This window comes from Enhydra lutris, unplaced genomic scaffold (genome assembly GCF_002288905.1).
Source record: "Enhydra lutris kenyoni isolate GAN:26980312 unplaced genomic scaffold, ASM228890v2 scaffoldscaffold24, whole genome shotgun sequence".
NCBI lineage: Eukaryota > Metazoa > Chordata > Mammalia > Carnivora > Mustelidae > Enhydra > Enhydra lutris.
The window spans coordinates 24,137,597-24,163,999 of NW_019154108.1; the positions used below are offsets into that span (position 1 = coordinate 24,137,597).

At 37.1% G+C, this 26,403-nt stretch overlaps 1 protein-coding gene across 4 annotated transcripts in view; it reads right to left on the reverse strand.

The window, feature by feature from the left end:
• Window positions 1–26,403, reverse strand: part of LOC111150925 (RAS protein activator like 2) — a 348,227-nt gene that overhangs the window by 83,179 nt on the left and 238,645 nt on the right. The window lies entirely within an intron of this gene.

The following is a 26,403-nucleotide window of genomic DNA, read 5'->3' on the forward strand; positions in this document are numbered from 1 at the left end:
ATCCTAAAAAAAGTATTCTGTATTATCTTCCAGATCTTAAAAAATAAGGAGTAAATCGTGACTCCGGAGACTGACATTTTGATTCCTGCTGTTCTCCCTTTAAAAGACAGATGCAGTTTAAACTTCCATTTCTGGCCTCCTGGCCCCTGGGATCCGTGCTACTTCCACTTAAGAGAAAGCGTTTTTTCTCTCGCTCCCTCCCTGTGTCTTGCTCTTCCCCCTCCCTCGCTACAGCTTGCAGAGAGCAAGCGAGAAAGAAACACACAGGACTGCAGCTATTCAATCAATCGTTCCAACTGCACATCCTCATTAGTTACTTTCAGGCTATTAGCAGACGCCCAACCACTGCCTCCCCTCAGTTACAGAAAATTTCACTGTATTACACTAATCTGCAGCAAGATAAAACATTTACTGAAATTTCTATTCAGCTAGTGCCAAAAGGACACCATTTTACACAGACCTAGTAAGGTACACAAATCAATCCCTCCCATGAAAATCCAATCGGAAGTGCTTACCCTATTACTATCTTTGCACGCTGGACACTGATTTCCTTTCCATGACTAAACATACCTTCTGTGTGACATCTTGACCCGTAAAACATAAGCCAAATTGCAACATTCCTAAGGACTGAGAGGTTGCCACCATAGCGTCTTATATGCCTGCAGTACAAGAAAGTCCCATGCTATCACTGTTATAAAATTACAACCAGTAACTGTAAGTCTCTCAACTTCTCTCTAAACCATCAGTGGTTAAATGAGCCTTAATGTACAAAGTCATTTTCAGAATCAGACACACACGACTTCTAAAAAAATGGCAGTATAATTAGCTAAAATTCACGGCAATGGCACAAAGCACCAAATTTAAACAAATCAGCTTTGCAAAGCACACGGAACAACAAGACCTTCAGACTTTAGAAACGTGACTTTAAAGAGTGATTATCCAAGTTAGGCATTCCTGATGTATGGGGGGCTGGCTGGTGGGGAAAGGGGCTGGTAAAGATAAAAGAAAATTTCATCCTTCCTCTGAAAATGACCTATAATTAGAAGATACATGAGATTGAATATTATAACATATTTTAATATCTGAATAATTGATGGAAAAACCAAACCAGGAGAAAATAAGTTCCATTAGCAAGAATAAAATGATCCAGAAAACAGTTTTCCTTAATTTGCAATATTCTGGATAAGGGAAAAAATGGAAACTTATATTCTCATTTTCTTTCAAATATCTAATTTTAGTTTTCAGGCATCTGAACTCACTAAATAAATATATTTCCAGGCTTTTAACAATGTGAAATTACATTGGCTAAAATGAGCAGCCATATTTTAAACTCTAACAAATATGTTATTTGTTGTACTTCTCTTTATCTTTTAGAGTCTCTGCATCATGAAAAAAAAAATCACAGCTCTGGCATAGCTTAAAGAATACCACTGGGTTCAAAAAGGAGAAATTAAATTTTTCTTGAAGTTTGAACAATTGCCACTAAGAGGGCAAAGCGGAAATAAGCTAACTAACTAATGATGAGAGGTCCACACTTCCTTTCTCAGCCCCCACAACAATGCAACTTAACTGAGAATGCACAAAAGGACTTTGAATACCCAAGTTCTTTCATTTTCAGAAGATTCAGAACTATTTCAAAGCCGAGAAAAGAATATATACCCCAAGCACCAATGGCCACGTAGAACCAGGTAGCAGCCTCAGCAAGGACCGAATTAACAGCTCGCTGGATTAGCCACAGGGAAGCCTGCATATGAAACTGGTCCAGCTACCTTTAACTTTAAATCACAGAGCAGAAAGGAAAGCAGCTACTATGCTCTTAAAGCCACATTTCTGCTGAGTTGGAAGGAAAATCTATACTGGTTCCAGTAGACCAAAATTAGACAGCTCTCTCCCTTGCCCCCTCTCATTCTACATATACCACATTATTTTCATCCGCTATAAAAATTATTGTTCTGTTCATGATCATAATATTTAATCACAGTCATTTTTAAATATGCTCACTCTCTAAGATTGAGACAGAGACCTTATAATATTGTTCCAGTAAAGGTCTGAAACTGTTTTGTTCACTTTCTCATCCTCTAAAAATATTTTTCATCTTCAGATTGAAGGGCAAAAAAAAAAGTTATGAAATATAAAAGCCTGGTTAAGTTTTAAATTTATTTCTTCATTTCCTGTGCCATTGGGTATGAACCAAGATGAAGTGACCACTTATCTTAATAAGAGATAACCTGCAATACAGCTCCACATGGGACATAAATTGAACAAAGAGAACATGTGGATGCTTTTCTTAGCAGCTCTACCAATGATCTGTGTGATCTGGTGTAAGCTATCTCACCTTTTCTGCTCTGGTCTTCATTAATAAACTGGGTTATTCAGACCAACCAGAGATGAAGCCAAGATGAATGAGTTTATATGCTTTGGTGCAAAATTAGCTTTTCAGAAGAAAGGGGCTCTCTAAATCCAAAGTCTGGTATCATAACATCATTTATTCTACACAATACCTGTTTTCTTCCCTGTTCATGTGCCTTCTTTAGAAAGTGTGGCAAAGAAATCGACAGTTGGAGCTTCACAGGGGCAAAGGCACTTTCGGTGGAGGACATGCTTGTTCAACAGGAGAAGTCAACCTCTGCCTTTAGAACCTAGTTGTTGTGTTGTTCATGGCCTTAATTCACTTATTAGGAAGCAACTGTCAAAAAGTATCTCAAGGAGCACAAACAAGTAGGACAGTGTAAGGGAGATGGAGAGGTGTAGTAATTTCATTACAGTAATTATAGTGAATGGGTAGTTGTGCTAAAGAGAGGAGATGTGGAAGTCATCCTGCAGGTTTAGTAGGGAAGAACACTACAGACAGAGGGAAGCCAATATGAAGCTTCTAGGGTGAAGGGCAGCATGGAGGCCAGTCGCACTGCGGTTAATAGGGACAAAGAGTAGAAGAAAGTCTGAGACTGGGGCAGGTGTGCTCAGGCCAGGTAGGCTCTGTTGGCCTATGTGTAAAGACTTGAGCTTTCTACTCTGAAGTGAAAAACAGCCTGGTCAAACAGATTTCACCAAAAGGTACAAATCACATAGAAACCTTATGGTGATATACTTACTGGCACTTTCTTAATTATTTTCTTTTCAGGACTCTGAAAAATTACTGAAATAATTCTGGAATATTATGTTTGGGAAGAGAGTAAAGGTTAATGTTTATCGGATTAACTGAGGGTTAGGTTCCAAAAGCCTCTGAAAATATCTTAGATGAGAAAAGTATCTGTTGTCCTTATGGCCAAATATCAATAAGCATCGACTGCATTTATTTTTGTTCAATCACATTTAACCAAAGTTCGTATACCATCACATCATATATGTATATACTAACATAAATAACGGGGTCAGGTATCATGAATTCTGATAATGTCTGCCACTCTTAGGATGAGTTACCATTGTTAAGAAATGATTTAAAATACTTTCTCTAAAGAGAGGTACTATAACTTATTTAGGGGAGCCTGCGTGGCTCAGTTGTTTGAGTGGCTGCCTTCAGCTCAGGTCATGATCTGGGGCTCCTGGAATCGAGCCCCGCATCAGGTTCGCAGCTCAACGGAGAGCCTGCTTCTCCCTCTCCCTCCACCTGCTGTTCTGCCTACTTGTTCTCTAGCTCTCTGTCAAACAAATAAATAAAATCTTTAAAAAAAGTATTTAGGTACCTCTTTGAGGCAGAAGTATTTTTATGATTATTTTAGCTAATATTGAGTTTGTTTTGTGCTAAGTGCTGGATCTGGATGCCATCTTTCCTTATCCTTGGGGCAGCCCCTAATAATTACTACTCTGTTAGATGAGCATCAGGGCCAAATTTAAAAGAAGAAAATAATACTTACCAATGTGAAAGTAATTTCAGAAAATTCAACACAAAAGATGATCAAAATGTAGAAAGACATTTATGTAGAAAGTTTTACTGTAATGTAATGTAGAAAGTTTTAATTTGGTGGACAATGATGTACATGTGCTGCTGAAGCGAGCACAAGGGGACAATGATGTAAGGAACCAAAATATCCTTCTTATAGCAAAATTCTCTAGTTATGAGAGATCAGAAAACCATTACCTGCTCATGGGTGCGGTCAGTGCGACATGCACAGTATGCCTCAATACTTCCCATGACTGGCAACCCAAGCCAATTCCTAGTAATTTTGTGTACGGAATTATAAAACGTGAATGAATGTGAATGCTCTGTCAATTACAATTATTCACAGGCCCCTTTAATATTTCTGGTATTATATTTAGGCAACAAAAGGGGAATTCTTCAGCTCACTTCAAAAACCTTTTTAAAAATCAATAACATTCCAACAAAGTATAACAGAAAACTGAATACACAGCAAACTCTGTTCATGCACCCATTCATGTCATTGATATTTCAGGGTGTTGCTGTGAATGAGCCCAATTCACGATCATCTATTTGCCTTTATATTGTGTAAATGACGACAATATATAAGATTGGCTATGTCGTGGCTCAAGTTATTAATGAATAAAATAAGCAAATAATGTTATTTATTTCAGCTGTGAATTTTGAATTAGGAGGACTCTTTTCCATGGGAGCAGAGATGATGTTTAAGGAACAGAATGGGAAGGAAGGAGTAGCATCAGGCAATGGATTTGTATGGATTCAATAAAGAAGGACCTCAAAAACAAATGGCAAAAGGTGAAAGAGAAAATGCTTCATGAAAATGGGATTGCGTGTTTTGTTGATGGACTCTTAAAGGTAATGAGACCTTAAAAGATTTGGGGAGAGAACAATTTTGTAAAGGAAAAGTGACAAGAACAAAGAGAAGAAAATTACAGACTGCATTTATAAAGCTGCCAACACCACAGCACCGGGGCGTTTTATAGACTTCATCTACCTGCTTTTCTGTAGGACATTTGCTGCTGTATCCCATTTTTATAGCTTTAAAGCCCGTGTACTGACAGTCACTACCATTCAGCTGCTCTGAAATACAAATGCCCAGAGCCACTTTAATTCATCCAATCTGTATCACTTAGGCTGCAGCACCTCATTCAAACAAGCAGACCTTTCAAGTTTGCATGGCCTCCACAATTACTTCAATCCGAACAAATCGGTGCTAAGTACACAAATGGGGTGAATTCTTAGTAAGTAAAGCCATTCAGTCTCCCCACCTTTTCTTTACTTCAGCAACGTTATTATCTATTATTGTTATTATTTTAAAACTTTCTTCTTATTAATGTAATAGGAGGAAGGATTTCTCTCTGGTCAAGGAGCCTGGACACCCGCAAGTATTCCATTTCTCTACATGGTGATACTGGATGGGATAGCAGAGAATAGTTTAGTGCAAATAACAGTCTCAACCAGAAAGGCTAAGAAAACAGCGCAGGGATGTTTACATGGTAGTTGAAGTTTCAAATACAAAGTCTTTCTCTGGTTCTTAGTGATATCTACCAGGGATCTTAATAATTACGATAAAAACATAGTAACAAACAAACAAACAAACAAAAAAACAAACAAACCACAATAACAAGGATACCTGCTACACCAAAACTACCATTTATGATTCCTTATTACATGCTAAATGTTTTTTTACGAGTTATCTCTTCCATCATCACAACAGTTCTCTGGAACAGGGACTATCACTTCCTACTACAGATAAGGAAAGAAAAGAGGTTCTATTACTCTGCCCATGTTTGCAAAGCTGGTCAAAGGGAGAATCAGGATTGGAACTCAAACAGTCTGGATCTAGAGTCTGTACTTTTTAATTACCATGCATGCTATCCTGTTCTCCAAGTGTTTTGTATAATGGGCTGTAACGGAGAAGAAATAAGATAAATAATCATGGAAACTCCAATTTTCCTCTTCCTAAAAATAACTCCAAAGAACTTTAACTATTATGCACATGATTCTTCATACTTTAAAAAGAATTAAATCACTTATTGTGTTGAGGACCGAGTAACATACAAAATTGCTGAAACTAATATGACACTGTATGTTAATTATCCTTAAATTTTAAAAAAGTGTGTTATCACGTTGTATTCCACTTAACCGGTGATTGGCCAGCCTGGCTGTGGATTCAACTCAGCTGTGGAGCTTTCAATCAAACACAGATGCCTAGCTCAGACCCACTGAATCACAACCTTTGGGGGAGGGGAGGGTATAGCCTAGGTATAAACATTTATAAAAAACCTCTCTAGGTAAATCTGATATGTCCTTCCTTCCTTCCTTCCTTCCCTCCTTCCTTCCATCTCTTTCCTTCTCTCTTTCTTTCTTAAAAAGATTTACTTATTTATTTGACAGACATCACAAGTAGGCAGAGAGGCAGGCAGAGAGAGAGGAGGAAGCAGGCTCCCTGCTGAGCAGAGAGCCCGATGGGGGGCTCCATCCCAGGACCCCCGGACCATGACCCGAGCCGAAGGCAGAGGCTTCAACCCACTGAGCCACCCAGGCGCCCCTTCTTTTTTTATTTAAAAACAAACTTTTTTTTTTTTTTTTTTAAAACTTGGCCCCACAGATGTGTGGGTGGCTCAGTCTTGATTTCGGCTCAGGTCATGATCTCGGGTGGGGGCCCTCAAGTCCAGTTCTGTGCTTAACGCAGAGTCAGGTTCTCCATCCTCTGCCCCTTGCCCCACTCACACTCTTCCTCTCTCAAATAAATAACATCTTAAAAATAAATAAATAAACTAGGCTCCATACCCAATGTGGGGCTTGAACTCATGACCCTGGGATCAAGAGTTGGATGTTCTATTGACTGAGACAGCCAGCTGCCCCTGCATTCCTTTTTTTTTTTTTTAATTGAGATGTAACAGACATATAGAATAATATTGGTTTCAGATGTACAACATAATTCAATATTCATATACTTGTGAAATGATCACCACAATAACTCTAGTTAACATTTGTCACTATACATGTACAAATGAAAAAAAAAAAGAATTAAATTATATTCTTTGAGGGATAATTGATTGCAAAAAAAAAAAAGTCCATCAGAGAAAACTCTCAATCCTGGAACACTGATGCTAATAACAACGTTCTAGTCAAGAAACAAAGAAACAAAAAAACAAGAAACAAAGGAAATGGGCTAAGGAGAGAGAGGTGTTTTAATGCAGTGGTGAAAAAATATGAGCAAAATCAGAAACAACCCATAAAAAATATCTACTACTGATTCCTTCAATTAAAAAGCCCTCCAAAAAATAACCTGCCTTAGGGGGAGGGATGATAGAGCACAGAGGATCTTCAGGGCAGTGAAAAAACTCTGTATAATACTATAATGAGGGATGCTTGTCATTACACATTTGTCCAAGCCCAGAGGATGTACAATATCAAAAATGAACCCTAATGTAAACTATGGACTTGGGGTGATTATGATGTGTAAATACAGATTCATCAACCATAACAAATATATTACTCTGGCAGAGAATATTGGTAATGGGGAGGCTGTGCATAGGTGGGGAAAGGGCATATGGGAAGTCTTTGTACCTTCCTCTTAATATTGTTGTGAACCTAAAACTGTTCTAAAAAAATTGGGCATTAAATGAAACAAAACTCTGTCTTTCTATCCTCCTAAAGTAATCTTTAATACACCTAAGTGGAGAGATAACTACTTAGTTCAATTCTATGAGACACAAATAGATAAATAGCATTAAGGTCTTAGGTTTTACAAAGAATAATCTTTAAATAAGAGAACATCATTCAACATAAGATGACAATTTTGAAGATTTCAATCCAGTTATTTGTAAGGCTCTCTTAATCTCACAGCTTCATTTGGTGAATAAGATTTACATTCAACTCTGGAAGGCACTATGCTTTCTAACTTTAAAGAGATGTAAGAACTTTCAACTTTTCTATAACCAACTTAACATGTTCTCATATTTAGTATGTTTTATATATAATTGTAGGTAAAATCTTTGATTTATTCATACCATGATTTCAGTATTCATCTTTAAAATCTTAAAAAAAAAATTGGTCTTTTGATTATGCCAGGGTCTTTTAAGACTAGTTTGTGGAAAACAAACAAAACAGAGGATCATAGGGGAAGAGAGGGAAATGGAAAACAAACAAAACAGAGGATCACAGAGGAAGAGAGGGAAAAAAAGAGAAATCAGAGAGGGAGACAAACCATAAGAGACTCTTAACTAAGGAAACAAACTGAGTGTTGATGGTGGGGGGATGGGGTAACTGGGTGATGGGCATTAAGGAGGGCACGTGACGTAATGAGCACTGGGTGTTATATGCAACTATGAATCATGGAACTCTACCTCTGAAACTAGTAATATGCTACATGTTAATTAACTGAATTAAAATAAAAGAAAAATTTTAAAAAGGCTAGTTTGCAGTTTATTCCATAACAGACATTAATAAAAAAGTACTGAAAGTATTGAAATATTGAAAACACAAATATTTGGCCTCTAAAGACGAGCACTCACTCATATACTGAGGACCAAATATACATATAGCGCTGTACAAAAACAACAAATATTTACATTGGACATCACTTCGTAGTAAAGGTATCAGAAAAAGGAGAATCCTGTGATGTTCATTTGTACTACTTATGCCACCAACACTGCCAAGTCTCATTTCAAAATGCCTTTGGCTTCATTTTGTCCCCTTTATTTACACTACTATCTATCACCCTAGTCCTAGACTTTTTATCTTCTCACACAGAACATGGCAGGACTGTCCTAACTGATCTCACTGGCTCCTGTCTTTTTCTGCTGAAAGCTATCTAGCTTGCCATTACCAGATTAGTTTCCCTAAAACATTACTTTCTTGATGTAATTACCTTCCTAGAGGTCTTCAGACAGTCAGGCACTGGAAAAAACCACCTGGCCCGACCTTTCATAGTCACGCTATTCTGTCAACACTCTCCAACAAATTGCCTTAGATAGATGATCTTTGATCTCAAACTGGCCATATTCATTCCCCTGCATTTGTGTTTGCTAATGGTTTTCACCTATCTGCCAAATCTTAGGGGACCTTCATTATCAGTGTCAGTTCATCTACTTCCATAAAACCAGCACTGATTGTTGACATTTCTTTGATTTCCAATTAATACATTTGTAGAAGTTCATATTACTTGATTACATGTTGTTTAGGTTCAGGTACCAAACTACATTCCTGCCCAGTACAGTGTTCTGCAACTGCTGTCTTGAATAAGGTTTGAAATAATGCAAGATTTGAATAATAGTGATCTCTGTCTCAATTTTTGTATAAAGCAAGTTTCAGTAAATAGAATTTAAATATGTCTCCTGCAATGTTCTCATAAACCAACTGCACCAATTCTTGTTTGTTTGCAGGGAATATTAAAACAGGATAAAAAATAATAATAAATAAATTTATAAACAACTAAAAAATAATTCGGCATAGTCTGGACACATTTTCTTTTCTCCTTTAAAAAACACATTGGTCATATAGACTTGCCATTTTTTTGAATGTTCAAATGGTAAAATATCATTTAGTATACAATTTCATATGGTTCAATACAAAATTTAATAATTTAAATAAAAATTTAATACATTTTCTAGTTATTTCTAATTCACATATAGAATTAAAGTGAAACATCTAGTTAAGTTTAAGAATCGCTCTTTTTATGTATATTAATTTTACTCTTGAGTAATTGAGATTTTGATAAATAAGCTTCATGAAAGCTTAGGTTTAAAAGTTTTGAGGTATTTCCTTCTAGGCATCATTCTTTTTGAAAATTCACAAATTTCCAGGTTTTCTTCAGAAGCACATTTAAATATAATAAGGTTTAATTCTTGATAACTTATTCATTTTCATTTTCTTTAGAGATCTGTTCAGCTTGGTTTTCTTTCTTTCTTTTTTTTAAGATTTTATTTATTATTTGACAGAGAGAAAACACAATCAGGAGGAGCAGCAGGCAGAGGGAGAGGGAGAAGCAGGCTCTCCACAAAGCAGGGAGCCTCATATGGGGCTGGATCCCAGGACCCTGGGATCGTGACCTGAGCTGAAGGCAGATGCTTAACTGTCTGAGCCACCCACACGCCCCTCAGCTTGATTTTCTTAAAATTTTTATTTGTACATCCTGCTCAGAAAAAATTCTGAAAGAAGTTTTTTCTTTTTCTAAGGAAATTCCCTAAATGAAGGATGTAAGACTTAAACACAAAGGGAACCATGACCACCTGTGGGACTCAATAGGGATTTAACTGCCATACTTAGGGGTTAGCATGACTCTTAGGATTTTTTTGCTTCTTTTTCAGTTTCAATATCAGAAAGTTAATTTGTTCATTTCTCATGAAAAACTGAATTGCCACTGATTGGAGATAGTAATGCAAGTGTAATCCAGCATTCATTCTTTTTCAGAAGTCAAGCCTCATGAGAAATCAAACCACAATAGATGACGGATTTTAAGATACTGATTCACTCTCTTTCACGGTTATCAGTTATAAGCCTACTTACATTTTCTGTTTCCTCCATAGCAGGTTTAATAAATTACACCTTTCTTTAAAATATCCACTTTCTCAGTGCGACTGGGTGGCTCAGAAAATTAAATGTCCAACTCTTGACTTTGGCTCAGGTCAAAATCAAGCGTTGTGTAGGGCTTTGTATTGGGTGTGGAGCCTGCTTAAGATTCTTTCTCTCCCTCTTCCCACCTAAATAAGATGTCCATTTTCTCTAAATTTTCAAATATCATAAAGTTGTTCATGAGAGAGTCCTATTTTTCAAGACTCTGATTTTCTATATTATGTCCCCTTTTCATTTCTAACATGTTTCTTTGTGCTTTCTTTTTTGTCTTGATCAAATCTTGACAGTTTTATTTATATTCATTGAACTTTCTAATAAAACAACTCTTGGCTTTTTTTATTTAAGATTTTATTTATTTATTTGTCAGAGAGAGAGAGAGACAGAGCACAAGCAAGCAGAGTGGAAGGCAGAGGCAGAGAGAGAAGCAGGCTCCCCGCTGAGCAAGGATCCTGGGATCATGACCCGAGTGGAAGGCAGAGACTTAACCGACTGAGCCACCCAGGCGTCCCAAAAAGTCTTGGCTTTATTGGTTCTATTACATGTATTTCTGTCTTCCATTTCATTATCATCTGCTATTATCTTCATTATTTCTCTCCCTAAACTTTCTTTGGATGTGTGTGTATGTGTGTGTGTGTGTGTGTGTGTGTATTTTTTTTAAACTTGTTGAGATAAATGTTTAATTAGCTCATTAATTTTCAGCTTTTCTCCCTTTCAGTACAAAAGGTTAAGGCTGTTAGATTTCACTTAATAACTATTTCACAATATCCTACAGGTCTTGATATGTTCTGTTTTCAGGATGTTCAGTTCTATTTTATAATTTTTATTATTACTTCTTCTTTGACTAAAGAGTTATAGATAAGCAACTTTAAAAGTTTCTAAAAGTAAAGGTGTGTTGTTTCTTTGTTGTTGTTAAGATTTTAATTATTTATTTGTCAGAGAGAGTGAGAGCACAAAGCAGGAGAAGCAGCAGGCTCCCCACTGAGCAAGGAGGACCCTAGGATCAAGACTGGAGCCAAAGGCAGATGTTTAACTGACTGAGCCACCCAGGTGTCCCAGGAAAGGTTTTTAATGTAAATTTTTGTTATTAATGTCTAACTTAGTTCAACTATGATCAAGAGATGTGTTCTGTATGATACAAAGGCTTTGAAATTTATAGAGATTTGTTTATGTCCACAGTCTATGGACTGTTTTCATGCAGATCCCATATGTGTATGAGAAGACTATATAATTGCTGGATTCAGGATTCTATACATGTCCATTAACTCAAGCTTATTGTGTTTTTTTTTTTTTTTTAAGATTTTATTTATTTACTTGACAGAGATCACAAATAGGCAGAAAGGCAGGCAGAGAGAGAGGGAAGCAGGCTATCTGCCGAGCAGAGAGCCCAATGTGGGGCTCGATCCCAGGACCCTGGGATCATGACCCAAGCCAAAGGCAGAGGCTTTAACCCACTGAGCCACCCAGGCGCCCCGCTTATTGTGTTTTTTATGTCTTCTATAGCTTTACTAATTACTGTGGATAGAACTGTAGATTTATCAATTTCTCCTTATATTTCTGTCAACTTTTGCCTTATAAATTTTGAGACTTTGTTATTGGATGCATGCAAGACTGTAGTATCTTTCTAGGAATTTCTACATTTTATCATTAAGTGACCTCCTTTATTCCTAGTAATGGTTTTTGTCATAAAGTCCCATTTTATCTTGATTTCATATCATTGCTAGCATTCTTTAATTTGCCAAAGATATCTTTTTCCAAACCTTTTACTTTTAACCCTCTGGGTCCTTATGTCTTTCTCATTCGCAACATTAAAAAAGAAATTGAGTCTGGCTATCTTTACCTTTTAACATTTTAAACATTGTGTTCTCTGGTATAGTTGGATTTTATTTCTACCATCTTAGTGTGTTTTCTACTCACTTTTTCAAATGCTTTTTTTCCTGATTTTCTGTCTGCTCAGATTGATCAAGTTTTAAAAATTCATTTTCTCCTCTACTGCTTTTGAAATTATGCACTCTATTTCATTCTTTCAATAGCTGTCCTTAACATTTTAACATATATACTTAGAGTCTAATGTTAATCTTGATTTCTATCCTTCTCTTCAATAATTCAATGATTTTAAAAAACTTCAGTTCGAATTACCCCCTTCCTACCTAACACATATATTGTCCACTATTTTAGTTTTATCTTATCAGAAATGTGGTTATAAATTCTCAGGGGATTTTTATCCTCTTTCCTCCCTGACCAGTAGCCTAGTCTAATAGAAGGAAGATTTTTCAGTGACCAGATTTTTTTTCTTATTTTCAGTCATCAAGGGACCCTGTCCTATGAGGAACAATGGGGTAAAGATTTTGGTTCCTTTTTTTTAAGTTTTATTTTTTTAAGCAATAAAAAACACCCAATGTGGGGCTCAAAATCAGAACGCCAAGATCAAGAGTCACATGCTCCTGCGACTAGGGCAATAAGGTGCCCCAAGGATTTCCATTCTAATTCCTCGCTTTGTTTGGAGCCTAGGCTCATTTCCTATCTTGTAGCTATTAAAACTTAACACTCTAGGGGTGCCTGGGTGACTCAGTTAAGTGTCTGTCTTTAGCTCAGGTCATGATTCCAGAGTTGTGGGGGAAAGTTCCACATAGAGTTCCCCCTCTGCCCATTCCCCAGCTTGTGCTCTCTCTCTCTCTCTCTCTCTCTCTCTCTCTGACAAATAAATAAATGAAATCCTAAAACACACAAACAAATAAAAACCCCAAACTTAACATTCTGGAATTCTAATACTGGCAAATGCCCTCAGGACAATTTTACTACCTAGGTATTTAGTTTTATTTTTTCTCTTCCAGGGGATTTCTTTTCTTTCACAAAACAGAGGTCAATCATGTAGTTTAAAATGTTTGTTTCAGGGGCGCCTGGGTGGCTCAGTGGGTTAAAGCCTCTGCCTTCAGCTCGGGTTGTGATCCCAGGGTCCTGGGATCGAGCCCCGCATTAGGCTCTCTGCTCAGCGGGGAGCCTGCTTCCCTCTCTCTCTCTGCCTGCCTCTCTGCCTGCTTGTGATCTCTGTCTGTCAAATAAATAAATAAAATCTTAAAAAAAAAAAAAATGTTTGTTTCAGGGGACCTGGGTGGCTCAGTTGGTTGGGCAACTGCCTTCAGCTCAGGTCATGATCCTGGAGTCCCGGGTTGGAGTCCCACATCAGGCTCCCTGCTCAGCCTCTTACTGAGGCTCCCTCTTACCTTCCCCCCCTCATGCTTGCTCTCTTCAAATAAATAAATAAAGTCTTCATTAAAAATGTGGCTTAAAAAAATAAAATGTTTGTTTCATTAATATGATATTTCTAGTTGTTTCTGTGTTATTTTTCAGGATACCTGCCATTTTACCAGAAATGAGAGTTTTAATTTTTGAATATACTTTCCCCTTGAGGTTAGGCATAATTTTAGGAATCAGATAATAGTTACCAATACCAAATAATTAACTGTAGCCAGCAGAGTCATTTAGAAACTTAACAATGTTTAGGTTTTGCCAAAATTATATTCTTCTTTTATAGAACTATTCTATCAAATAACTTCACTTAATGAAAAAAAAAATCCCTTAAATTCAGTTTAGAAAATGTGTAGTACAAAATTTTTGAGCATTTTCCTTCTTATTCTAGAATTTGGAAAACACAATTAAAACCTACTAAAATAACTGCAAATGCTACCAACGTACCTTCAGTGGTGCTTGCAGATATGAGCATAGAGAACAGTGTAGGAAAGGAGGGAAAAAAGAAGCTCTGACAGAATAACTGGGATAACTGTTGAAAATGGCTGAATCTCAAGCTTCTGGGTATCTGAAGAGCATCCATTCATTTGAAAATTAAATATTTACTAAGAACCTCTTCAGAGCTATTCTGGAAGATGCCAAGATATTAAGTGAAGATCCCTACCATGGAGAAACAGGGGAGTGCTAGGTGGATACACAACTAACTGCAATGCAAGATTGGGTAAGTTACGAATGCCTGGCTGGCTCAATGGGTTAAGCGTCTGTCTTCAGCTCGGGTCATGATCCCAGGGTCCTGGGATAGAGCTGTGCATCGGGCTCCCTGCTCAGCGGAGAGCCTGCTTCTATCCTGCTTCTCCCTCTCCCTCTGCCTGATGCTCCCTCTGCTTGTGTGTGCGTGCGCTCTCTGTCAAATAAATAAATTTAAAGTAAAATCTTAAAAAAAAAAAAAAAAAGATTGGGTAAGTTAAATGCCATAGATTAACACAATAGCAGTTATCTCCCCCATCCTCCCTACTTTCCACTGCTAAATCTCTACAAGCATCTTTGATTCCTGTATGAGTTTCTCCTTTCAAAAGGTTAGCCCTGTCCCCTTACTCCCACATTCTCTCAAACTCATAAAGGATTTTTTGCTCTCAGTTATTCTACTAGGTTCAATATCTTGCTCTCTCCTATGCCAAAAATATGTACAAGTCTCCCCAATTTTTCCAAAGGCACTTTTCCTGTTTATTAGTCACAGATTTCTCCAGGTACACGTGTAACCTGTGGCTTCACTGTCTCACCATCTGCTGTCCTTCTCAATATTATAAAATAGGACTTCTCTTCCTTCAACTCTAATGAATGAAAAAGAACTGATAATTTCAGAAGTTATCACAAGTCTCCTAATTACCAAATCCAGTGGCCTTTCCTGACTTCCTTTTGTCCTTTGTAATCACTGACATTGTCGACCTTTTTCTACCTTAGCACTTGCAATACCACACCATCCTGGCTTTCCTCCTACCATTATGATCATTCCCTCTGTATCTCCTCTTCTTCTCTACCCCACCCCACCACATTCCCCCAGATTGGTGTTCTTCAAGGTTCAGTCTCTCACCTATGTTTATTTCTTGACAGTTTCTCTATAGTAGATCACTTACAGATACTTAGAGCTTCAACTACCTTTCTTCTCTAGATGGCTCCCAAATGCTGCTCTCTACCTGTGACTTCATTTCCAATAATTAGAGCTATATTTCTATACAAATATATACTAGTCACCTCAAACTCAATGTATATAAACAGAACTCATCTTGTTCCTCAAAACTGGCTCCCCTCCCAACTTTTTTATTTCTGTTAACAATAACCACCATCCTCCCAAATTCAAAAAATCTTTGATTTATTTTCTTCCCCATTCCTCCAATCTGTCAGCAATTCCGTTGATAGACCTTTTGTAATCTCTCCATCTTTTCATCTCAGTTATTCATATCAGTTGTGCAAATACTCCTCTGTACCTGGAATGTAATGGGTGCTGAAAAGGCAGGGGATTGAGCCCCTGTTATAGAGGCATTCACAATCTAGTTTTAACAACAAATAAGCAAACCACTAATAATACTGTAGGGACTGAAGTGTTAAAATAGAGGCACTTAGTCCATATCTGGACTTCTCTGATAGCTTTCAAACAGGTTTAACTGCTTCTGGTCTCATCCCCCTGTTGAGACACTTTCACATGTCCTCCTAATAAATTATTTTGGTCACATTTTTTCTTACTCAATAATCTTTAATTCTTCCCAACTGCTTTCTGGATAAAATTGTTACTTATCAGATTGTCAGGAAGGGTTGTACCCAGTGAGCCTCCAAATAGGCTTCAAGTATTGTCTCTCATCACTTCTTTACATGAACTTCCCATTCCTTTCAAATCAGCTTGTTCATTAGACATGAACATAATTTAATATTCCTCATGACACTCTTTCCATACAGAAATCTCGTTTCTATAAAAATCCACTCTATCTTTTAAGATTCAGATTAAATCCTATCTGTGTAAAGGAATTTTCAGTGTTCCTAATTAAAAGTGATGTCTCTGTACTTCAAATTCCCAAGGCAATTTTTGCCTAGATAAATCATTTCACAATCAGGTACTGCTTTATTTTCTTTTCTCCATTCTTGTTTTGAATTATCATTAAATCTTTCTCACTTAATTGTACATAGTTTGTGTTTTCTCCCCAACCAAACTCTACATTTCTCACAAGCAGCTTTATCTTCTACCTCCTTGTATCCAGCCTCAGTACCTAGCATGGTATTTTGTTCATGAGGAAGATCTGAAACAGGGCCAGGGTTATGGACAGTGCAGTTTAGATGAAGGGACACTGCCAATAGAAGAAATAGCATGTGGGAAGGTAGCAAAGGGCAATGTTTGTGTAAGATATAGAAAGTTAATCCATTTAGTGGAATGAAGGGCCCCTTCATTCCTTCCCAAAGGTACCGGAATGTCAAACAGAAGGGCTAGAATAAGTTCCAGAGTAAGGTGTTTTGACTTCATCTGGTAGATGAGGAGGGAGCCATGGAGGACTTTTGAACAGAATAATGCACAGCACACTTTTATGAAATTTCATCAAACCAGCATTACACTAAATCAACAGGAAGACCTGAACATCAGTTAAGTGGCTATTCAAAAGTGAAGTAGTAAAAGTCTAACCAACACAAAGAGCCTTCCTCTCATCTCCTCTCCTAGAGAGAAATCTTTCCTTAGGGAAATAGAGCATAATTTGATACGTTCTTTGACACAACAACTCTTTTGGTTCCATTCATCCTCGAATCACCATAAAGTAGATTCAGGTTTCTTATTTTCCCTTGGCATCTTCACTGAGAAAAGCATGTTGTAATTAACGGTAACTATATCAGCACATGATGTCATAGAGCTTTGTTTAGTCCACACAATACTATAAACTATATCTGAGACAGTCTTCCTCCTAGTTCTTCTGGAAGAACTTAGTGAATTCCTGTTTATCCATAGATGGAGGCGTTTGCTACTGGTCAGGAGAGAGATTCAATCCCCCAAATAAGACTTGCTGACTTCTGGGTTCAGCACTACCATGGCAGAGCAGGGGGATCCAGAGGTGTCTACTCTCCCAGCAACTAAACCTGTTGTGGCCCTTGAAGAGAATCACTACTGTCTTACCTCCCTTTTATCTATTATGAATGTTAAGGTTTCCTTCCATTAGTGGATAATCTGTAGGAATTTGAATTTTTCTTCTAAGCATGTTCTAAATAACATCCTTTGTCCTTACCACCTCTATTTGTGATTAAAGAGGAATTCGTTAACTCTCATAAACAGAGGATAGGAGTGGGGGCGGGAGGGGGCATAAACTGTAGTTACATTTTACTTGCCCAACTCTATGTATTTGATCAAATTCTTTTTAGATGTGGGGGGTAATGGCCAAAAAAAGAAATAAATTAAACTTGAGAGTAGATAATTAGAATACAGAAAAATATCACGCAAGAGCAAGGGAAAGATGTTTAGCCATGACTCTACCTTCCTTTCCCATGATGCAATAGGGTCTAAGTGGTTGGTTTTACTTAGGGATATTTGTATTTGCTTTTCCTCACTGATGTTTCTCTACGCATGTGGAGGGGAGAGGAATGGGAAGCAGGTAGAATAGGTTAGGCTTCAGAGAAATGAGAATTTAAGAGGTACACATATTTCTTAAAGTCACCCAAATATCCAAGATAAGTGAGGCTATAATAAACAAATTAAGATTAGGATTAATATAAAAATATATATATACCTGAGTCTTTATTGAACTAGAAAAGATCTGATTAGGATGACCCTTTCCATCTAAACTGCACAAAAAAAGAAATCATGTATAGAAAGTTAAGATTGACAACATAATTGAATTAAATAAAACAAAACAGAAACTTATGTTCAATATAATAAAAAAATTTTTTAAAGACAGGTATCTTTTGAAATGGCAGAAGACTATTCCTAGGTTATAGTTAAAACTCATGAGAAATAAATTAGAAGACCATAAATTTTACTCACTTATAAGAAAGGTATATCTGTATTTAGTGAAAATATATTATAAATCAAATTTATAAAAAAATAATGTCAAGGCAATTATTAATCTAACTAAAGCATTCACAAATAGGATTTGTGCATCAATTACACTGTGACACAACTGATTTATAACCTAACTTTCCTATGAATTTATTATATCAATATTTCCATGATCAATAATTGCTTTACTCAGAAATTTATTAGAAAGCATCCATAAATAGGAAATCTAAGTAACTGCTGGTCCATGTGTCCTATTTTATATACTCAGGAGAAACCTTGATAATGAACATTACAAATATTTCACACCTTGCATAAAAGCTACTTCTCAATCCATATGTTGGCTTTTCTCGCACACAAAGCCCGCTGGCACTCTTACAAGGCAAGCCTCATCATCACTGTACGAAGAGGTATAGTAAAACAATGATACCTTCGGCTGGTAGAAGTTATCTAAATACCACGAACAGCTGACCAGACGACAGTAAGCTTTGCACAGAGCTAGAACTCTTTGTTAAAGCAAAGCAAACTGTCTCTTATTTCTCATAGGCAATGTTGGTGACACTCTTTCTATAGACATAAACAAACCTTGAAAAGCAAACAACTTAAACACATCCTCTTAATTCCTCTACCCCCTTTTAAAAATACAAAAGTGGATTTTAGAAAATCTGGGGTCTTACTCCCCAAAGTCAGAGAAGTTCAGACAACAAACAGTTAAAAGAACAAGCAGAGCCCTACCGTACCCAGAAATGACAGAAGGCTCTTCTCCTCTTCGGTGCTACTATCCAACCACTCGGCCACATCACCGGGGGAAAGGAGACTCATTCTCCAGCCAGAAAACTTTTCCATACAGAGCACAATTACTGAATGATGGAGTGGAAAAAGAAAGATACAAAGACTAAATTCTTGGGGGTCCAATACTTAAATTGATGGCTAGGCGGTAATGATGAAAGAACAAATGTGATCCTCCCTCCACTCTGAATTCTGTCTCTGTGACATCAATCTAACACAACGGGGGGAGGGGGAAGGAAACAGAGGGTTAAAAGAGGGTGACAGAAGAGAAGGGAAGGGAGATTTGTCCTTCTGTCTCTTAGTGTTAAGCTTTAGCCTGAAAGAGAAGCCAGGATAAAATTGAATAATGATTTGTGTTTCATGACAGGAGAAAGCAAAGGAAAATAAAAAATAAAGATACTCAAAGAAAAAGAAACAGGTTCCTACACTGAAGCAGCTTAGATAACCAGACAGCACAATAGCTAATCAGTTAAGTAAAGCATATCATCAAACAAAAACAAAGGCAAAAGAACAAATTCAGCATTTTGTTTTGTTCTGAGAAGAAAGGTTTTCAAATTTCCTTTCAGTCAACCGGAGAGAACTGCAGCCCCCTAACCCCTTCCTGCTTTAGCTATTTCAACAGCATCTCAGCCCCCTTTGCGAAGATTTCCTGCGAGCAAAGGCAGGTTGATAAATCTGTGAATAGGAAGCTCTCATCCCTCCTTTCTTCTTCTCCTCCTCCGTTCCTCCCCCCACCTCGCATGGCGACGGCATTGATCGACAATAATGGAATCTGTAACTGACTGCCAACAGCAACATTAAGGATATTACAAGTCCACTTCATAAGAATTCGAGACGGTGGCCGGAACTTGGGGGCAACTCTGGGCTTCTAGTCAATAGCTCTGTCTTTCTTATCGAGAAAGAAAAGGAGGGGGTGGGGAGAGAGGGAGAGAAAGGGAGGGAGGGAAACTAGGAAAGGAGGCTGAAATCTGAAAGAAGTCAGAGAAGTGAGCTTGTTGGGCTGAAGGTTCAGAGATCCACCAACGTAAGGAATGTCTGTCCTTCAACTCCTGTCACTTACACTGTCATAGTGAACGAGTCAGATACAGATAGATTTTTCAATATGATTTATATTACACACTTACATGCTTGGATTTAAGATTATTTCACAGGCTTACACTTCATTAATAGGCAGAGAAATATCAAGCAGTAGAGGTATTTTCAGAGACCCATAAATCACTAATATCCCTTTTCTCTGGAGATTGATTAGGTTTGCTATGAGAAAACAAGACTCCTAAAAAGCTAAGAGTTTTCCCCTGCGTTAGCAACACATTAGCTCTGTTCTCAATCATCTTTCTTGCTATTCTAGCAGTCTGCCTCCAGTGAAAGAATTCTCACTGCTTAAGAGTTACCACCTCGGGCGCCTGGGTGGCTCAGTGGGTTAAGCCTCTGCCTTCAGCTCAGGTCATGATCTCAGGGTCCTGGGATCGAGTCCCACATCGGGCTCTCTGCTCAGCAGGGAGCCTGTTTCCCTCTCTCTCTCTGCCTGCCTCTCTGTCTACTTGTGATCTCTGTCTGTCAAATAAATAAATAAAATCTTTAAAAAAAAAAAAAAAAGAGTTACCACCTCAAAATACCCTGAATCCAGACCCTCCTCTCCATGTTGATTTCATTGTTCTTCACGTGGACTCCAATTAACTCTGACTGTAAGTTTCCTGAGGACACAGACCTTGTTTTATGTTAACCTTTATAATCCCAGTGGCTAGAGCAGTGCCCGACACTTACAAGTGTTCACTTAATATTGACTGAAGTTTTGTCTAGCTGCTCTAAAAGTTTTAATAGCTTCAACACTGGCAGGAAATATCAGCCTAAATATTTTAAGATCTCTTTTTAAAATTAATCATTTTAACAGACAGTAACTTAAAAGTAGTTATAGCAATATTATCAATTGATTGAAAAGACAGAAAGTGTAAAAAAAAATAAAAAGGTATTATGAATTCATGTTTAAATAAATCCATACTTTATTATTCAAAATAATTACATAAAATTGAAAAATGGTGACAGATATATATAAAACATTTTATCAAAATCCACCGTCTATGCTTGCTTAGTGTGTAAACATGAACTGATAATCCCTTTGTAAGAACCTTATGACACAACAGTATCTCTGGAGCTCCCAGGTTGAGACCACTGGCCTAGAGCATCAAGTTCAGACTTCTCAGTGTGATGTGGCTCCTGCTTCTTTCCTGATAGCAGCTCCTCCTGACTCTCCTTGGCATAGCTAGGCTGTGTTATCCAACTCATGTAAATGCCTTTGCACGTTCTACAAGAAAGTAATCTATACAATTCATTTGTTTTGTTCATTGGTGTATTCCCACTGTCTACAGCATTATCTGGCACACAGTAGATGCTCAAAAATTTCGTTGATTGACTGGTAAGGTATCATTCTTTCTATCATGTACGCCTGACAATATTAAACTGATCCACTTAGACTCAGCACAAATATTACCTCTCCAGGTTTTCCCTGATACCTTAAGGCAGAGTGAATAGCTTTCTTATCCACACTTTGTTATTGATATTATTATCATTATTGAAATTATTTGTTTACATAGTGATTTTTTCCACTACCCCTGGTGCATTTTAAAGGCAAAAACTGCTCTACTAATCTAAAACAAATGTTTTAATGCCTAGCTCACAGTGGATGATTAATAAATGTTTATTAAATGATTAGTGAAAGCGAGACTGATTTTATATAGGTAAGTACTAAAGAATTCCATATATTCCTGATGTAAGGATCCACGCCATTAGTCTCCAAATCAACAGCCAAAAATGAAAGCTGGGAAATGAAAAAATAAATCTTTTATGTTCTGTATTTTACTAAAGAAAAGGCAGTATAGGCAGAAAGATATCATCAAAATAATCTGGTACTAGAGTGCTGATTTCTTTAAACAGAGTTAGCAAATGAGGCACCCCAAGAAAAAGCTCTGGATTGAAATTTGTCATAAAAGTCATCACACTGTTTTTCCTTGTTTACAACCAGAACACAGCATGAATTAATCCTCCTTATGTAAAATTTTCCTTAAAAATAAAGCAATAAAACTTAACTGAACAAGTAAACATTCTAGAGTAGGCTGTATATTTTGCTAAAAAAATGAGTCAAAGGGCACTGTAATACTGTGAGTAGGACAGTTAGAAATAATGATTGACTACAGTCATCTCAACAAATGACCAAATCCCATACATTTTGGTGGGTTATTATGTTCCTCATGTGTAGTAAGTACTTATTATTGACAATTGTTGATTTTATTTTTATTCATCATTTTCTTAAAATATTGATAAGTAACTGGAAAATGTTTGGTGACTGAGCATTTCTATTTGACATCCTTAACATTTCCTTGCATACATGTGTATGTGTGTGTGGGTGTGTGACACTTATTGGGCTACAACTTACTTTTTTTAGGCACTTCAGTAAGTGCTTTATTATAATATATCTCATTTAAAATTCTTAAACAACCAAGTGGGATAGGTATTATTATCCTTTTGCAAATGAGAAAAACAAAGATCAAAAAACTTGTCTTAGGTGACAGATAGTGATGGAAATGAAATGTGAATGTCTGAATGTATGACCGAATTTGGTCAAATTGTTTAGATACAGATAATATTCTGTATCCTACAAGGGCTGATATAGGCAGAGGACAGCAGTTTTTCTGTAGAGGGTCAGCTAGTAAATATTTTAGGCTTTGTGGACCATATGGTTTCTGTCACAACTATTTTAATTCCCCCCCACTACAGCATGAAAACAGTCATAGACAACATATAAATGAATGGGCATGGCTATAATCTAATACAACCTTATTAAATGAATGAATGAATGAATGAAAGCAAGCTGTGAGCCATAGTTTACTGATTCCTGATTTAGGCCCACACTATCAATAGAGTCAACATTTTTTGAATATTTAATGTATTTGTAGACCCCAGCCAGACCTTCATGATTAAGAAATAAACAATTATTTGTCTTCATTTTAAGGACCGTATAATTGTCTTTACCATTTTATTTTATTTTTAAGACACTAAAAAACAACAACAACAACAAAAACAACAACAAAAAACAACAAAAAACCCAGTTACTTCTTTCTTCCCACTTCCTTAGTCTCATAGTCCTAGAGGAAACTTAAATTTCAGTTGAAAAAAGGGTGTAAAAGAATGTAGCCTCCAGTGTGCCTGGGTGGCTCAGTCACTAAGTATCTGCCTTGGGCTCAGGTCATGATCCCAGGGTCCTGAGATCGAGCCCTGCATTGGGCTTCCTGCTGGGTGGGAACCCTGCTTCTCCCTCTCCCACTCCCCTGCTTATGTTCCTTCTCTTGCTGTGTCTCTCTCTGTCAAATAAATAAATAAAATATTTAAAAAAACTGTAGCCTCCTCTTCAATTACTTATATTCCTGATTTCTGTGCACTCATTTGACAACATTAGTGACATTATGTGCCAAGCACTATTGTAAGCCCTGGGATGCAGTTGTGGATAAAAGACAAAATCTCTGCCCTTATGGAGCTTACTTCTTGGGGGAAGAGAAAATAATACATGAGATAAAAAAGTAAAATATATCTTGTGTTAGGGTGAACAGCGCCAAGGATAAGAATAAAGTAAGGAAGGGGTATAGGTAATGCTGGAGGAACATTATAATTTTAGAGGGTAGTTAGGGAAGGCGTCTCTGAGCGCTAACTTTTGAGTAAAGGGTGACTGGGCTTGGGGGAAGAGGGAAAAAAAGAGTTAAAAAGGCCTGATAGCAGTAATAGTCATATCATCACTGCAGGTAATCTGGATTGACTAAGGTACAAAAAAGGAGATGAGGTCTGTGAAGCAATAGGAAGCCAGATCATGTAAAGCGGTAAGGTCTTTGACTCTTATCCTTAATTAGATAGGAAGACTTTGAGGCAGAGGTGCTTTGTTCAGCTTACTTTTTTTTTTTTTTTTTACATGAGCTTTATTGAAGTGTAACTCCCATACCATAAAATTCATCCTTTTAAAGTAGTTTAAAATATGTTCACAAAGTTATATGAACATCACTGCAATTTAATTCCAGAACATTTTCATCACCTCAGAAAGAAACCTTGTGCCTATTAGTACTCGCTCTCCCTTCCTCGCAACTGCTAAGTCCATAGCAACTACTAATTTAAGTTTTTAGGTTATGAAATTTTTTTTAAATTTATTTATTTGACAGAGATCACAAGTAGTCAGAGAGGCAGGCAGAGAAAGAGAGGAGGAAGCAGGCTCCCTGCCAAGCAGAGAATCCGATGTGGGACTCGATCCCAGGACCCTGGGATCATGACCTGAGCCGAAGGCAGAGGCTTTAACCCACTGAGCCAGCCACCCAGGCACCCCTAGATTATGAAATTTTTTATGAATTTAAGAATTTTATGAATTTTCCTGTTCTAGATGTTTCACATACATGAAATCATATGTGGCCTTTTGTACCTGATTTAATTTTGTTTTATCTATGTTGTAGCATTTATCAATACTTCATTCTTTTTAATGGCCAACTAGTATTCCACGGATGGGGTATTTGGGTTATTTCCACTTTGCAGTATTACAATGTAGGCATACCTCAGATATATTCTGGGTTTGGCTCCAAACCACTGCAAAAAAATGAGTATACCAATAAAGGAAGTCAAATTAGTTTTTTGGTTTCCCATTGCATATAAAAGTTATGTTTACAGTATATCTTCATCTATTAAGTGTGCAATAGGGTTACATCTAAAAAAACAATGTCTATACCTTAAATTTTAAAATACTTTATGCTAAGCGATGCAAAGCATCCTCTGGGCTTTCAGTATATTGTAATCTTTTGCTCGTAGAGGGTCTTGCCTCAGTGTTGATGGCTGCTGACTGACTGGGGTGGTGGTTGCTGAAGGTTGCAGTGGCTGTGCCAATTTCTTTAATAGGACAACAGTGAAACTTACTGCATTGATAGACTCTTTCATGTCAATTTCTCTGTAATATGATGCTGTTTGATAGCATTTTATCCATAGTAGAACTTCTCTGGAAATTGGAGTCAACCCTCTCAAATCCCGCCACAGCTCTATCAATAAGTTTAGATAATATTCTAAATCCTTTGTTGTCATTTCAACAATCTTCACAGCATCTTTAGTGGGAGGTTTTGTCTTAAGCGAAAGCTGTGGCTGGTTTGATCTTCTATATAGACACCTCAAACTTTCTTCATATTTGTAATAAGGCTGTTTCACTGTCTTTTCATTTGTTCACTGGAGTAGCACTTTTAATTTTCTTCAAGAACTTTTCCTTTGCATTCCTAACTTGGCTAACTTTGGTGCAAGGGGCCTAGCTTTTGGCCTATCTAGGCTTTCAACATGCCTTCCTCAGTAGGCTTACCAATTTCTAGCTTTTGATTTAAATGAAGAGGCCTATGACTCTTCCTTTTACTTGAACACTATGAGGTCATTGCAGGGTTATTAACTGGCCTAATTTGAATATTGCTGTGTCTCAGAGAATAGGGAGGCCCAGGGAGAAGGTGAGAGGGAAGAAATGGTGGGTCAGTGGTACAGTGAGAACACACAAAACATTAAGTTTGCTATCGTATATGGGTCTGGTTTGTGGTGCCCCAAAACAATGACTATATTAACATCAGAGATCACTGATTACCGATCAGTACAACAAACAATAATAATAATGAAAAGGTTTGAAATATTCCAAGAGTTACCAAAACGTGACAAGAGACAGGAAGCAAGCAAAGGCTATCGGAAAATGACACCAACATACATGCTTAATGCAGGGACTGCCATAAACTTTCAATCTGTTAAAATACACAGTATCTGCAAATTATAACAAGTAAGGAGTGATAAAACAAGATATCCCTGTAATGCTGCTATAAACATTCCTGTACAAGTTTTTGTACGCAATCCTTACACTTTAAGAGGATATCCAAATAAGATGTATTATATAATCTGCTTTTTCTATACCAAGACTTTTTAAAAAAATGTTACAGCAGAAGAGAGCTATTTCCAATTTTATAAGTACCAGTTTTCTTTCTAATTCATCTGGGATTTCTATCCTACTGGAAGAAACCAAAACTACTGACTCAGGTTCTTTATTCCTGTTCTATTATTCTTGCACACAAGGAAAGATTAATACTAGAAACTCAGGAATGAACGGCCAGTAACATATGACAATAGATTTTTTCTTAGATTGACAATGAATACTGGTAAAGTTGATGGATTTTGGGGGGTAATTTTTATATTTTGATATGGTTTCAAACTTACAAAAATGGTAAAGAAGAGTACAGAAAACATCTATAAACCTTTCATCCAGATTCCTCAGCTCTTTACATTTTGCTACCTGTGCTTAAATAGTCTCTGTGTATATTTTTATTATATATATGCAACTTTTCCAAACCAT